General features: G+C 40.0%; 1 long non-coding RNA gene across 1 annotated transcript; it reads right to left on the bottom strand.

The window, feature by feature from the left end:
• Positions 1-2,186: 2,186 nt before the first annotated feature.
• Positions 2,187-13,128, bottom strand: LOC117306425. The gene is made up of 3 exons (XR_004520934.1): positions 12,109-13,128; positions 3,150-3,237; positions 2,187-2,264 (listed from the first exon to the last, which is right to left on the bottom strand). It is a non-coding gene; the product is annotated as an uncharacterized LOC117306425 (long non-coding RNA).
• Between the last annotated feature and the right edge of the window lie 333 nt (positions 13,129-13,461).

The raw sequence follows: 13,461 nt of genomic DNA, 5'->3' as shown, positions 1-13,461 counted from the left end.
ACGATCGCCTCAAAAATGACACCTGCGTCCATTAGTTGTCTTATTAGTGTGTAAGTAAAGTTATTATTTGATTTTCCTCTTTTATTTTCCTACAAAAATCAGAATGCTAACACACCTACAATCAAATAGTAAACTACACAATTAATAAGACAACTAATGGACACAGGTGTCACTATTGCGGTGATCTCTCTCTCGTGGTCGAGCGTTCAAGTGCGACGGACTCAAGCTCTGGTGTTTCTGGTCAGCCGGGTGTGGGTACAAGTCCTAATCATGATATTTGTATCTTTAAGTAAGACACTCAACCAGTATTGATTCTTCCTTCGGATTGGACTTCAAGTCATTGGTCCCGTGTGTTGTCTAGTAATGCATGTAAAAGAACCCAGAACTATATCGTTAAGAGAAGGTTATTGGCAATGGTGCCAAGTTTGCCGCAGCAACTTGTAAACTCTTACTAAAGGCACTGGACACTATTGGTAATTACTCAAAATAATTGTAAGCATATCTGATGAATACTCTGATAGTTTTTTACAGGCATGAGAATGGGTGATGATAAAAAAACAGGAAAAAATTCAGTTAATTGCAAATGTCAATATTCCATCATTTTGTGTGTGCGAAGCACACAATACAAGCGCGCAGCGCGAAGTCCCTTACGGCTGGGGTCCAGGGCCCGCTTAAGGGCCCTGGGAGCTCTGGGTATTTTAGAAGCTCTGTGGTGGTCTCTGAAACATTTCTGACACCTATTTTTCCAGGTAGAAGTGAGCTACTTTTGTGTTATTTTTCCTTTTTTTTTTTTATAATAGGTTTAAGGGAAAATAAGGAATGTAAAGCTCAAACAATTCAAACAATTTTGGGTTCGCCTGCGATTTTGTTACAATTCCGGAAAAAGAAAGGGGGAAAAAAATAATAGTAATAATATTTTTATTTTTTTGACGATCTTATCCTTTATTTCTGCCCTTGAAAATGCTTTTTTTCTCACCAACAACCATTTTTATAGGTTCTTGATTTGAAATTCGGTTGTGTAAAAGAAATTCTTTTGCAATTAAATGTTTGTGATTTTAACGATCCGTCGGCGACGCACATTTTAAAATATATATAGGCCTATATATTTGGCGAGAGCGATGTGTTTTTGTGAAAGAGGTTGTTATTCAGCATAGAGGTTGAGATTAGACCCCAACATAGAAATAGAACCAATAAAGTAAGCACGTCGTCCGGAAGTACAGTGTGTTCGCTGGTTCCCAATATATCTTTCGCTGGTTGTGAGGCAATAACAGGTACCAGTTTACCATGACCTGCCGGCGATCTCAGATTCGTGCCGCGCCGCTCATTGGTTCGTGTGCAAACCTGCACGTACACAGTACACAGTACACAGTACACATGGTGCAAACACGTGCATTGTTTTTTCAGTAGACTTTCAAAAGTCTCCACACGTGTTATCTTTGCTGCAGCAGCAAGCGCATTACACGCAAACATTATTGAACCGTACCACTATAAACGAAGCAAGGAATGAGGCAAGTTTATACATCTGTCGCTGCTGCTGCATGCATGCGCGATGCCAGGAAGACAACAAGCGGTAAATTGGGCCAGCTGCTGGACGGCAATTGATTGTTTAGGTGCCGGTATTTCATGAACGACGTGTGGGGATCCGCGATAATAACAATTACAAAGGTAAACTTACATTGTCTGACTAGAAAAGAGGGATTAGAGAAATCCAAATGTATACCCCCAAAAACCTACCCCCCGAATTTTATAGCAAATTCACATCAAACTCGGAGACCACAATTTTGAAAGGAAAAAAAACGGAATTCCGGTTTAAACCGGAAGATTCTCATGCCTGTTTTTTTTATTGTTAGCCGATGTCTGCAGAAAAAAAGAAAACAAAAGTCCAGTAAAAAAATCAAGGAACGTCTCGAACAAACTTTGTTTGTAAATATTTATGCTAAGAAAAATGAACATATTAAATGTTGCTTGTTTCACAATGAAGTTTCACAATGAAGTTTAAAGGAGCTACACAAATCAGCCTCATAAAATCACAAATCACTTCAAACACTTCTCTCTTTTCTCTCTTTGTTGAAGCACCTTGAGCAACTTTTATAAGACTCTAGTGTTATTGTTATTATTACATTATTTAACCTTATTCTTAATCAAAACACGGAAAGTTGATGTTGGATTGTCTTACCATCTGGGAATTTTCCGCAAAGTCCTCCTTGTTTTCATCATCAGTGTCATCTAAAGCTTCACAATCTCCATCATTCTGACAAGATCCACTGCAACCAAAAAATAAACAACATTGAACTATCAACTACCACAAGTGCATAACAATGACCTTGGTAGGTATATTGAAATGACCCTTGTTGAGCACCCTGCCTTGGTTAGATACTGTTACTGGACCTCGAGTTGTTTCAATAATAGTTTCCAGCCACAACCCGGTGTCGCAGTCTCCAATGTCCGGCATGCTAAAAGCTCCGGAAAACCAAATACAGCAGTATTACGTCATTCCATGACATCGCACAGCAAGCGAAAGTGGTAGATTTTAGTAGATTTTAGCTGTCATGGCGGTGTCAACGAGTAAATCGTATGATGAAAGAGTAGAGCGTCAACAACAGTAGTGTTCAAAAGCATGCAACAACATAATCAAGTATCAAGCATTGTAAATGACCCGGATTCTGGGTCAATTCAAATGACCCGGATTCCTAGGTCAATTCAAATGACCCGGATTCAGGGTCAATTCAAATGACCCGGATTCCGGGTCAATGCAAATGACCCGGATTCCGGGTCAATTCAAATGACCCGGATTCCGGGTCAATTCAAATGACCCGGATTCCGGGTCAATTCAAATGACCCGGATTCCGGGTCAATGCAAATGACCCGGATTCCGGGTCAATGCAAATGACCCGGATTCCGAGTCAATGCAAATGACCCGGATTCCGGGTCAATTCAAATGACCTGGATTCCGGGTCAATGCAAATCAGCCTCATAAAATCACAAATCACTTCAAACACTTTAAAAATTGTCTCTCTTTGTTGAAGCACCTTGAGCAACTTTTTGGTTGATAGATAACTCCATCAGACTCTAGTGTTATTGTTATTATTACATTATTTAACCTAAGATTCTTAATCAAAACACGGAAAGTTGATGTTGGATTTTCTTACCATCTGGGAATGTTCCGCAAAGTCCTCCTTGTTTTCATCATCAGTGTCATCTAAAGCTTCACATTCTCCATCATTCTGACAAGATCCACTGCAACCCAAAAATAAACAACATTGAACTATCAACTACCACAAGTGCATAACAATGACCTTGGTAGGTATATTGAAATGACCCTTGTGGAGCACCCTGCCTTGGTTGGATACTGTTACTGGACCTCGGGTTGTTCCAATAATAGTTTCCAGCCACAACCCGGTGTCGCAGTCTCCGATGTCCGGCATGCTAAAAGCTCCGGAAAACCAAATACAGCAGTATTACGTCATTCCATGACTGCGCACAGCAAGCGAAAGTGGTAGATTTTAGTAGATTTTAGCTGTCATGGCGGTGTCAACGAGTAAATCGTATGATGAAAGAGTAGAGCGTCTACAACAGTATTGTTCAAAAGCATGCAACAACATAATCGAGTATCAAGCATGAATTACAAAGAAGAAAGCCAAAGAGGGTTGTGCGTCGCCAGGTGAAAAAGGAATCATACCATAAAAAAAGGTCTCGGATATTATTTGCAGCGGCAGTATATGATGCACGGGAGACCAACACCCACAACGACAGGATGCTGAAATGCCCAGTGACGTCATCCGGAACTTTGAGCACAACAGACATCTACCATGACACCGGTCATTACCATGCAGTAAAGGCTTGCTCCTTACACTTTTTCTGCCATGACCATGGCCCTTTCCATGGGTGCCAATCAGGGGGGTGGGGGGGGGGGGGGAGACACAGGGGGACATTGTCCCTGTCATCTTTTGGAGGGTGGGGGACACAATATCAAATGTCCCCACCCCCCATCTTTTTGACCACCTTTATCATGAAGCCCAAGTTTTTACTAATGTAAGACCAAACCCTGTGTGCCCACCATGTGCATTAATCCTAGGGACAAAGGATGACACAACTTTTTAAAGGGTGGGGGACACTATAATCATGTCCCCCCTCAAAATTGGCCCTAGATTGCATCACAGAGCAGCTAAAAAAAATGCAAAATTTCCTGGGCCCTTAATCTGGCCTGCACCCAGCGCCGTAAATGCTTCTCACACGCATACTCCATCATTGACAGATTTGCACCTCCCCCTTGAAAGAGTGGAAGGGACGTGTACCCCCACCCCATTTCCCAGGGTGGGGGATACAATACCAAATGTTCCCCCTGTCTTTTGAACCCCATTATCATGATAGTCAGGTTTTGCACTATATGTAAAAAAGCCAAACCCTGTGCCCAAAACGCTGTGTCCCGTCAAATTGCCATCAATCCTGGGGGGGGGGGGGACACCACAATGTTCCCCAGTTTTGTTAACCCGTGTGTCGTATAAGAGCACGTAAGTTCGTGTCATCTCCATACTTTTTAGTTTGTTTGTAGTTACTGTATGTTTACATTCGGTAACACGATGTCTCTGTCTGTCATTGCCGTTCTGCGGCCTCTGTGGCTAGTGTGAGTGATATTGGTATAGTTTTACCCAGGTAACTCCCCACGCAAGACTGTTATTAACTCTGTTCCATTTGACACCACATTCAATTGAAACGTTTCTGAGTTCATTGTTTTCTTTTCCCGCAAACCTTGCGTACAACATTGCAACAATCCACTACACATTTTTATACCCATCTTTTTTATTTTGTTAATAATGAAAGTTCAAGTATTTCTAAAATCCAAAACTGGGCCTAAATTCTACTGCTCATGTTTTGAAGGCTTATTGTTCTGATTCTTTGGGATTGGGTCTCTAAATGGCCTAAGATTGTACCACAGAGCATCTAGAATGCCGTAAAGGCTTCACACTCGCGTGCTCATCACTCTTTGACAGATTTGCACCTGATGCTCAAAAGGTTCCATGTAATAATAATAATATGTGTGGGTACAAGTCCTGGTCATGACATTTCGTTGACCTGGAATCCAGGTGGGTACATGGCGGGTCCTTTTGATTGTCAAATTTTGACCAGGATTTCGGGTTAAAATGTTTTGACCCGAAATCCAGGTTAATTCAAATGACCCGGATTCCGGGTCATTTGAAATGACCCGGATTCCGGGTCAAGTAAAATTACCCGGAATCCGGGAATCCGGGTCATTTGAAATGACCCGGATCCAGGGTCAAGTAAAATGACCCGAATTCCGGGTTGATTCAAATGACCCGGATTCCGGGTCAATTCAAATGACCCGGATTCCAGGTCAATTCAAATGACCCGGATTCCGGGTCATTTTACTTAACCCGGATTCATGGTCAAAACACATTACATTTCATTGACCCTGAATCCGGGTCAAATCATTTTGACCCAGAATCCGGGTCAAAACATTTGATCATTGAAAAGGACCCAGCTTGTACCCACCTGGATTCTGGGTCAACGAAATGCCATGACCAGGACTTGTACCCACACCTTGCTTGCCAGCCTGTATAGACATTACCACATAAGTTCCTGTGGTATTTAATATTCCTGTGGTATTTTGTGCGGTAAATCAAGGTACCACAGGAAATATCATTTTACAACAGCCACTGGATGGGGCCCCATCCAGCTAAAGGCAACAGTGATTGCAGCGATATTAGTGATAGTGACAACATCAGGGAGGAGGTGGAGAACAAGATCACCCACTCGAAGTTCAACCAGAGGCAACAGTGATTGCAGCGATATTAGTGATAGTGACAACATCAGGGAGGAGGTGGAGAACAAGATCACCCACTCGAAGTTCAACCTGGCTATACCAGTCTCATTGACGGACACGCTAGAGGCGTGAGTGCAAGACAAGTGTCAAGCGCATAACCAGCCCAGGCACACAACATAAGGGGCCACTTCTGGGACAAGATGCTAGGAAGACATGCACGCTACTGCAGAAAAAACAGAGTGAAGCACAAGACTACCAGACGAGTGGTCAGACAATGTTTGTTCAAACTATGCCAAAAAGCAAGCTTAAAGAGGTCAGTAAAAAAAAAAAATATTATCAATATCTCAGGTACTCAGGGCTCAATTTAAGGACTCATTTAAAACAGGAAATTAACCAAAATAGTAAAAAATAAATAAATTAAAGTTACGTTCAGTTTAAAGGGATATATGCACTTTTTCCTAACAAAAAACACAATGTCAACAGATTTACATTACATTTACACAGATTGAAGATAATGATAGTAGAAAGCTTCCCTTGAAATTTTACTTACTGAGGTGCTGTAGTTTTTGAGAAATGAGTAAAAGTAATAATTTTCGTCTCAGTTTTAGCATGTAAAAACGTATAAACCAGAAATGCTATGGTTTTGGTATAATATCATTTATAACTGGTTAAAGCCATTATACACTTTTGGTAAACAGTATTGTCCAAGTCCCACACTTTGTGTATCACAACTTATATATAAAATAACAATCCTGTGGAAATTTAGGCTCAATCGGACATCGGAGTCGGGAGAAAATAACTAGAAAACCCACTCCTGTTTTCGCGCGTTTCGCTGTGTCATGACATGTGTTTATAACAAATCCGTAATTCTCGTTAACGAGAATTTATATTGTTTTACCGTTTTCTCAAAAAGTAAAGCATTTCATGGACTAATATTTCAAGAGAAGTCTTTCACCATTACCTTCTGTAAACCCTGTAAATTATTTGTAAATCTGTGAACTTTTTTTTTGTTTCCTGTACCGAAAGGGTCCAATTGCTTTAAGGGGATTTAACATGCTAAAATAGATTTGGTCTCATGAGACCAAAACTACTCATTTCTCAAAAACTACACAACCTTAGTTAATAATATTTGAAGGGAAGCTTTCCACTATCATCTTCAAACCCTGTAAGTTTAATGTAAATCCGTTGACATTTTGAAAAAGTACCCGAATCCTTTAAAACCAGGCTTGAAAAGTTCAGTTAAAAAAAAAAACAAGTTCAGTTCACATGGCCTGGTCAGGCAAAAAAGTTCATAAATCATTGCCAAATTTAAGCACTAATTAAAAAAAAAAAAAAGGAAATAAAAAAAATAGTAAAAAATAAATAAATGAAATGAAGTTCAGTTCAGTTCACATATCCTTGGTTCACATATCAAGATTTGAAAAGTTAAGTTATAGCCTAAAAGTTTTAAAATAATTTAAATTTACATTTCCGTGGTTAGGCACTAGAGTTCTAATGCTAAGGTTTTAAGAGTTCAACTGGTCAGGCACTACAATATAAAATCTACCCCCCCCCCAAATTTAAAACAAAAAGAAGTTCAGTTCACATTCCCTTTTTATGCATTCTCGACCAATGTTTAACCTTGGAAGTGCCCCTACATTGATGGCTGCTTGGTCACTGCAGCTCCCATTATGTTCTTGCATAGTATAATTATCATAATTGAGTTCAGAGTGTGGGACTTTCTTTGTGCTTTTTCTGAATTTCTGTGAGTGCTGTATCCTGAGGAGATGCAGATAGTATTTGGTCAGCCATGTTTGTTTTCTGATACCATCATCAAGTGAGTGAATGACTTCTAAATTCACAACCCTATTGTACAATGTACACTAACATTGATACTGTGCACTGTGGATATCAGTCCCATTGAGACAAGCCACAACCCACATAAGGCCCTTGCTACATCTGGGAGGTCTTCTGAAGTATTTAGCCACAGCTAGAGTTAGATACACTTTAAATCTAGTTCTAATCTTGGTAATGGTAGGGTTTAAAGTGAAGTCCAGTTCACTAGGCCTGCAATTTTCGAAGTTCAGTTCACACAAATAACGAAAAGAAGTTGTACATTTTCCTTGACAAGGTACTAAAGTTCATAGGAGGTTTTAAGATTCATTTTTCTAAACAAAAGTTCAGTTCACATATCCTGGTCAGGGACAAAAGTTCTGACATGTATCCGGGCTCAATTTAAACACCCACTTAAAAAAAGGAAATAAAAAAAAATAAAAAAAAAATAAGCAAGTAAAATGAAGTTCAGTTCACATATCCTTGGTTCATATATTTATAAATTTACATTTCCTTGGTTCTAATGCTAAGGTTTTAAGAGTTCAGCTGGTCAGGCAAGACTTTTGGGCAAAGCTATTGTATTGGGCAAGACTTAAAAAAAAATAGCACAATGAAGATTTCTAGCTTGAACAATAGAGTATCTTGACAATCGCTTATGTAACCTGGAAAAATGGAACACTTGGAGATTTATTAAATAAAATTGAATTTCTGATAATAAACGCTTGCAATGAGAAGTGTAAATCTAAGATCGAGCGAGGATAAGAACGCGAGGCAATTTGATAAAAAAAAGAAAGAAACAATGACCACTGACTTGTAGGAACAAGGAAAAATTGTATTTATTTGGTCCACTCAAAAACTCACATAGAAATATGGAGAAGAAACCAAACAATTACAATAAGTTTAACTGGAAAGCCTTCTTAAGATAGATTCAACAATTTATATCTCTGTTTTCACCAAACACTAAAAAATCAGGTCAAGAACACTTGTGAAAACTAATGAGTTGACTGTACTCCCCGAGTGACAATGTTGAAATAAACCGTGGCCTTGAATTGAATCACAAACTAATATAAACCCAGCAGAATTAACTGTAGGATAGGCTAGTAATAAAAAAAACCAAAATATCAAAACCTAAAAAAAACAAAAAAACAACACAGTATCAAAGCGAGTTACAAACTAAATCACAATAGCTTTGAAAACCTGTATAAGACAAAGAAATAAAAGAAAATACCGACATGAGGATATATACAAGGATAAATGCAAGAATCAGAAAATATTAATTAGTAACACGGATATACTGATAAAATCATTGAGAAGAAAGAATGTCCTCTGCACAAACTACACCCGTGACTTGATTCGTTTCCTTAGGCTGCATTACAAAACAGAGCGAACTTCACAAACTTTCTCGTGAATACTAATGAGCCATAGCAAAAACATTAGAGTTGCCTAAGTCACTCAACAGGCTCATCTAAAGGCATACTGAAACATACAATCTATAAACAAATGGGCGGGTTGTTCTAAAACCCCCTCGACCCACGACCCACGACCCCCTCGACCATCAACTTTTGAGCGATCTTTTTTGTTGTACACCGAAATTGCCACAGTTCACAACCTCAGCCAATCACACACACAATTTTGTATGCTGACATCGACTACCATGCCTCGCACATCACAACTACACAGCGTACGAGAGACGTAGTATGCACAAAGCAAAGTTCGCGTGATTGGCTGCCGAGATCGGGCCTGTGACAATTGTGATGTACACATAAAAAACCGCGGTATTTCCATGTGTATCTCTTTGCCGATCCGATATTATCATCCCAACTGGGAACCTGCGTGTACCGCCCGAGTACGATTACGGCCAATTCATTACGTGATGATCAGGCGGACCCATTTCCGACCGATCGCTCTGGTCCTGTGTACTATGGTACTACTAGTTGCTCCAAGTGGAGCTCAATATTGTAGACCCGACCGACCAAATGGCCACACGGACGTGTTTGGGGTCCCCAATCGGTGTGTGCACTTGTCGTGCGGAAGCGGAGAGTAAATACTCCCAATTATGTGTGGCTGATGCGGATAAATACCGCAGTCTCAGACTTGAAGTCAAGCCTAGTCGTGGAAGGAAGTTGCGTCGCAGATCACACACTGTGAATTCTAAATCGGGGACTTAATTCTTGCTCGGCCGTAAAGCGACATTTTATGAATTCGGAATTGGGACATTCTTCGAACACGGGGCGGACGTCGGAGAGTCGTGGGTCATGGGGGTCGAGGGGGTTTTAGAACAACCCCAAATGGGCTTATCCTAGTGTAAAACTCTTTATCATAACTCCCAAAAAACTATGTGCTCTAACTCTAGGGTAGGCCTCAAGCAGGGAAATCTCCTAAGGGTACATGTACTTATATATTCTGTTAAAAACACCCCATGACTTGTCTCAGAATTTAACAATTTTAAAGTGATGGAATGTCTATTCCCTTTTCAAGTAAAAAAAATAAAACTCGGTACAGAATAAAATAAAAGCACTCCAATCTTCATAAATCGAGTTGGACATGGGCAAAGATTTGACTTCAAAATTATCAATATGCCTCATTATTAAAACAGATTTAAATGTACCAAAAACCCAAACTATCAAAATAGAAATAGACAGAGAATTTTCTGAATCACCTTAAACAAATCATGAGCCAAACTGTGTCTCTAAATATATCAAAAACATTGTATGAATTATATCTAGAAACTGCTTGACAAAAATTTACCTCCTGTGCAATTGATATAAAAAATGCTATTTTGCTCAACAATTCTTGTTACAAACCTTTGTCAAAATACCAATCCATTTTCATCTAAATGTTAAATTACACACTGGGAACTTTAATAAGATAATTAAAAGTGAGAAATAAATGTTCTTTTTGACTTACCAATTCCACAACAGACCAAGCAATTGGGGCAGATGAAATTGAAGCAAGAGCAGAACTTTGTGTGGTGTTCACTCTTTACTGCCGGTCTGCATACTGAGTGTGTGGCTTGCATTAGGAAAGTTTTAGCACCATTGCACGCTGGCAGCGTGCAATGGTACTTTTCGGATGGAACGAAAAAGCACGGTGAGTGACTCAGCGTGCAATGGTACTTTTATTTGCTATCACGTGACGGACAATCCTCCAATCAAATGGCAAGGATCTGCTTGGGTGTTATATAATATACACATAATGAATGTTTATGAGTGCAATGGTGCGAATATGTTCATGAGTTGAAAGATGGAATGTTCTATTCAACGAGGCGGAGCCGAGTTGAATGGAACATTCCAGCTTTCAACGAATGAACATTTTCGCACCATTGCACGAATGAAAAACATTCATTATTTGTTTTATATAACATCCAAGTAGATCTTTGTCATTTTGATTGAAAGATACAACTTTCAAAACAAACAAAGCGTAGGCCTACAATTTTTAATTGTAGAAGCTGAATGCTAGTAATTTTACTAATATGCCTTGCAGTAACACTGCTGCGTTACCAAAGACACGCGCACGCAGTGATGTTTTTACTCAGCTTTTTTGTTCCATCCGAAAAGTACCATTGCACGCTGGCAGCGTGCAATGGTACTTTTCGGATGGAACGAAAAAGCACGGTGAGTGACTCAGCGTGTATTGGTACTTTTATTTGCTATCACGTGACGGACAATCCTCCAATCAAATGGCAAGGATCTGCTTGGGTGTTATATAAAACATGTTATATAACACCCAAGCAGATCCTTGCCATTTGATTGGAGGATTGTCCGTCACGTGATAGCAAATAAAAGTGCCATTGCACGCTGAGTCACTCACCGTGCTTTTTCGTTCCATCCGAAAAGTACCATTGCACGCTGCCAGCGTGCAATAGTACTTTTCGGATGGAACGAAAAAGCTGAGTAAACACATATCACTGCGTGCGCGTGTCTTTGATAACGCAGCAGTGTTACTGCAAGGTAGTAAAATTACTTAACATTCGGCTTCTACAATTAAAAATTGTAGGCCTACGTTTTGTTTGTTTTGAAAGTTGTATCTTTTAATCAAAATGACAAAGATCTACTTGGATGTTATATAAAACAATTATTGAATGTTTTTCATTCGTGCAATGGTGCAAAATGTTCATTCGTTGAAAGCTGGAATGTTCCATTCAACTCGGCTCCGCCTCGTTTAATAGAACATTCCATCTTTGAACTCATGAACATAATTCGCACCATTGCACTCATAAACATTCATTATGTGTATATTATTGTTCTAGAAATTTCTATTGAGAGAGTGCATCAAGGTGTTACTTTACCAGAGGGGCTAAAAAGGGAAAGTGGTTATCCGGGGGGGGGGGGGGGGGGGGGGGGGCTTAAATAAGAAAATGGTTATATAGGGGGGGGGGGGGGTAAGCTAAAATAAGAAAATGGTTATATAGGGGTTATACAAATTAATGTATTGTAATCTTCTCTGTTACCCTCAACAATGGACATTTAAAAATGATTATTATCCAGCCCTGTCACACTTACTAAACAAAATACCTGTGTATTTGAAGATTTCTTGCTTGAACATTGCTTTCTTGAACACTTGTCAATTGAGATATCGCTCATTAGACAAATAATGAACTTGAAGACTTCTCGATTGAAGTTTAAAACTTCCTTCTTGACCTACATATTGCTGATCATCATGAGACAAAATATCAAACATATTTCTCCAAAAGATCATGTCTTAAGTATTAGAAGTTCATGTTCATTTCTAGCTTTCATGGGCCATGATCCAAGAAGAAAATCGGCTTGATCTGAAGAAACACTATTCGCCATTGCTGAAACACCCGCACGCACGCACCCACGCACGCCCCCGGGCCCCTGTGTGTAGGCGCGTGGCTGAATGCATGCCGTGTGGTTGGCTCTCTCTCCCCGTCATGCTCGATCGTGTCGGCCTCCCCGGTCATGTCGTCCGTCCCTGTGCTCCCCTACCGTACCTGGCCATGTATTCGAATGGCTCCATTAGCTACACTTTTTCATCAGGCCATGACAGGCTAACTCGGTGGAATTCGCACAGACAAGAGTTCCACAACGACGATGTAGAACTCTCAAAGCTCAACACAGTTATCGCCCAACTTAGAACAATAAATTCCTTCCAATAAGTAGAATAACAGATGGCTCGAATACCTCCTGCGGTTACATAAAACCATGGAGGAATAGGTCCATCAAATTAGTCAAGCTGTCAGCTAAAAGTTAATACAAACTCCGTGGAATTCGCACAGCCTTGAGTACGGTTCCACATTGAAGTTGGTCAGTTTTGTCCCTCTCTGGCCTCGTGTAAAACTCTCAAAGCCGGTTTGCCAATTAACACAGAATTTCGCCCAAATAATTATGAGCAACAGCATAATTCCATAAAGTATGAACATGTCTCCTGGAAGGGTGGTACAAACATGGTACAACACGTGCGTTTACAGCACAGCTGTAGCACATCCTCTTGTGTGGAGGACTTTTCTGAAAAATGGAAACCTCCAAAAAGCGAGCAATTCGACAAACCGCATAATTGCATAACAACGGGGAATCTCTTCCGATACGCTGTGCATAGAGCTATATAGCTCTATGGTTGTATGTCAAATTTCGATCTCAAGTGGAAAATAAGCCCCGCCCAGCTTCTCACTATTGCTGTCACGTATTATATCTCATTCACACAGCAAAACTTTGGCTTGGGGTCAAGTTTTCCTAATTTGCATACCAGAAAAACAAAATGTAAAGAAATGTGCAGGAATGTGCAGGTGTGCAAAAGTCGTCCGTGATGTTGAATAGGGATTTGAGATATTAAATGGTGGACATCACTTGGTAACGAGTAATGGATAGCTAGTTGTTGATGTATTAAACATTGTTAGACTCCCTCTA

Source organism: Asterias rubens, unplaced genomic scaffold (genome assembly GCF_902459465.1).
Source record: "Asterias rubens unplaced genomic scaffold, eAstRub1.3, whole genome shotgun sequence".
Taxonomy (NCBI): domain Eukaryota; kingdom Metazoa; phylum Echinodermata; class Asteroidea; order Forcipulatida; family Asteriidae; genus Asterias; species Asterias rubens.
Note: the sequence above shows the minus strand (reverse complement) of the source record. Positions and strands in the feature narration are given on the sequence as shown.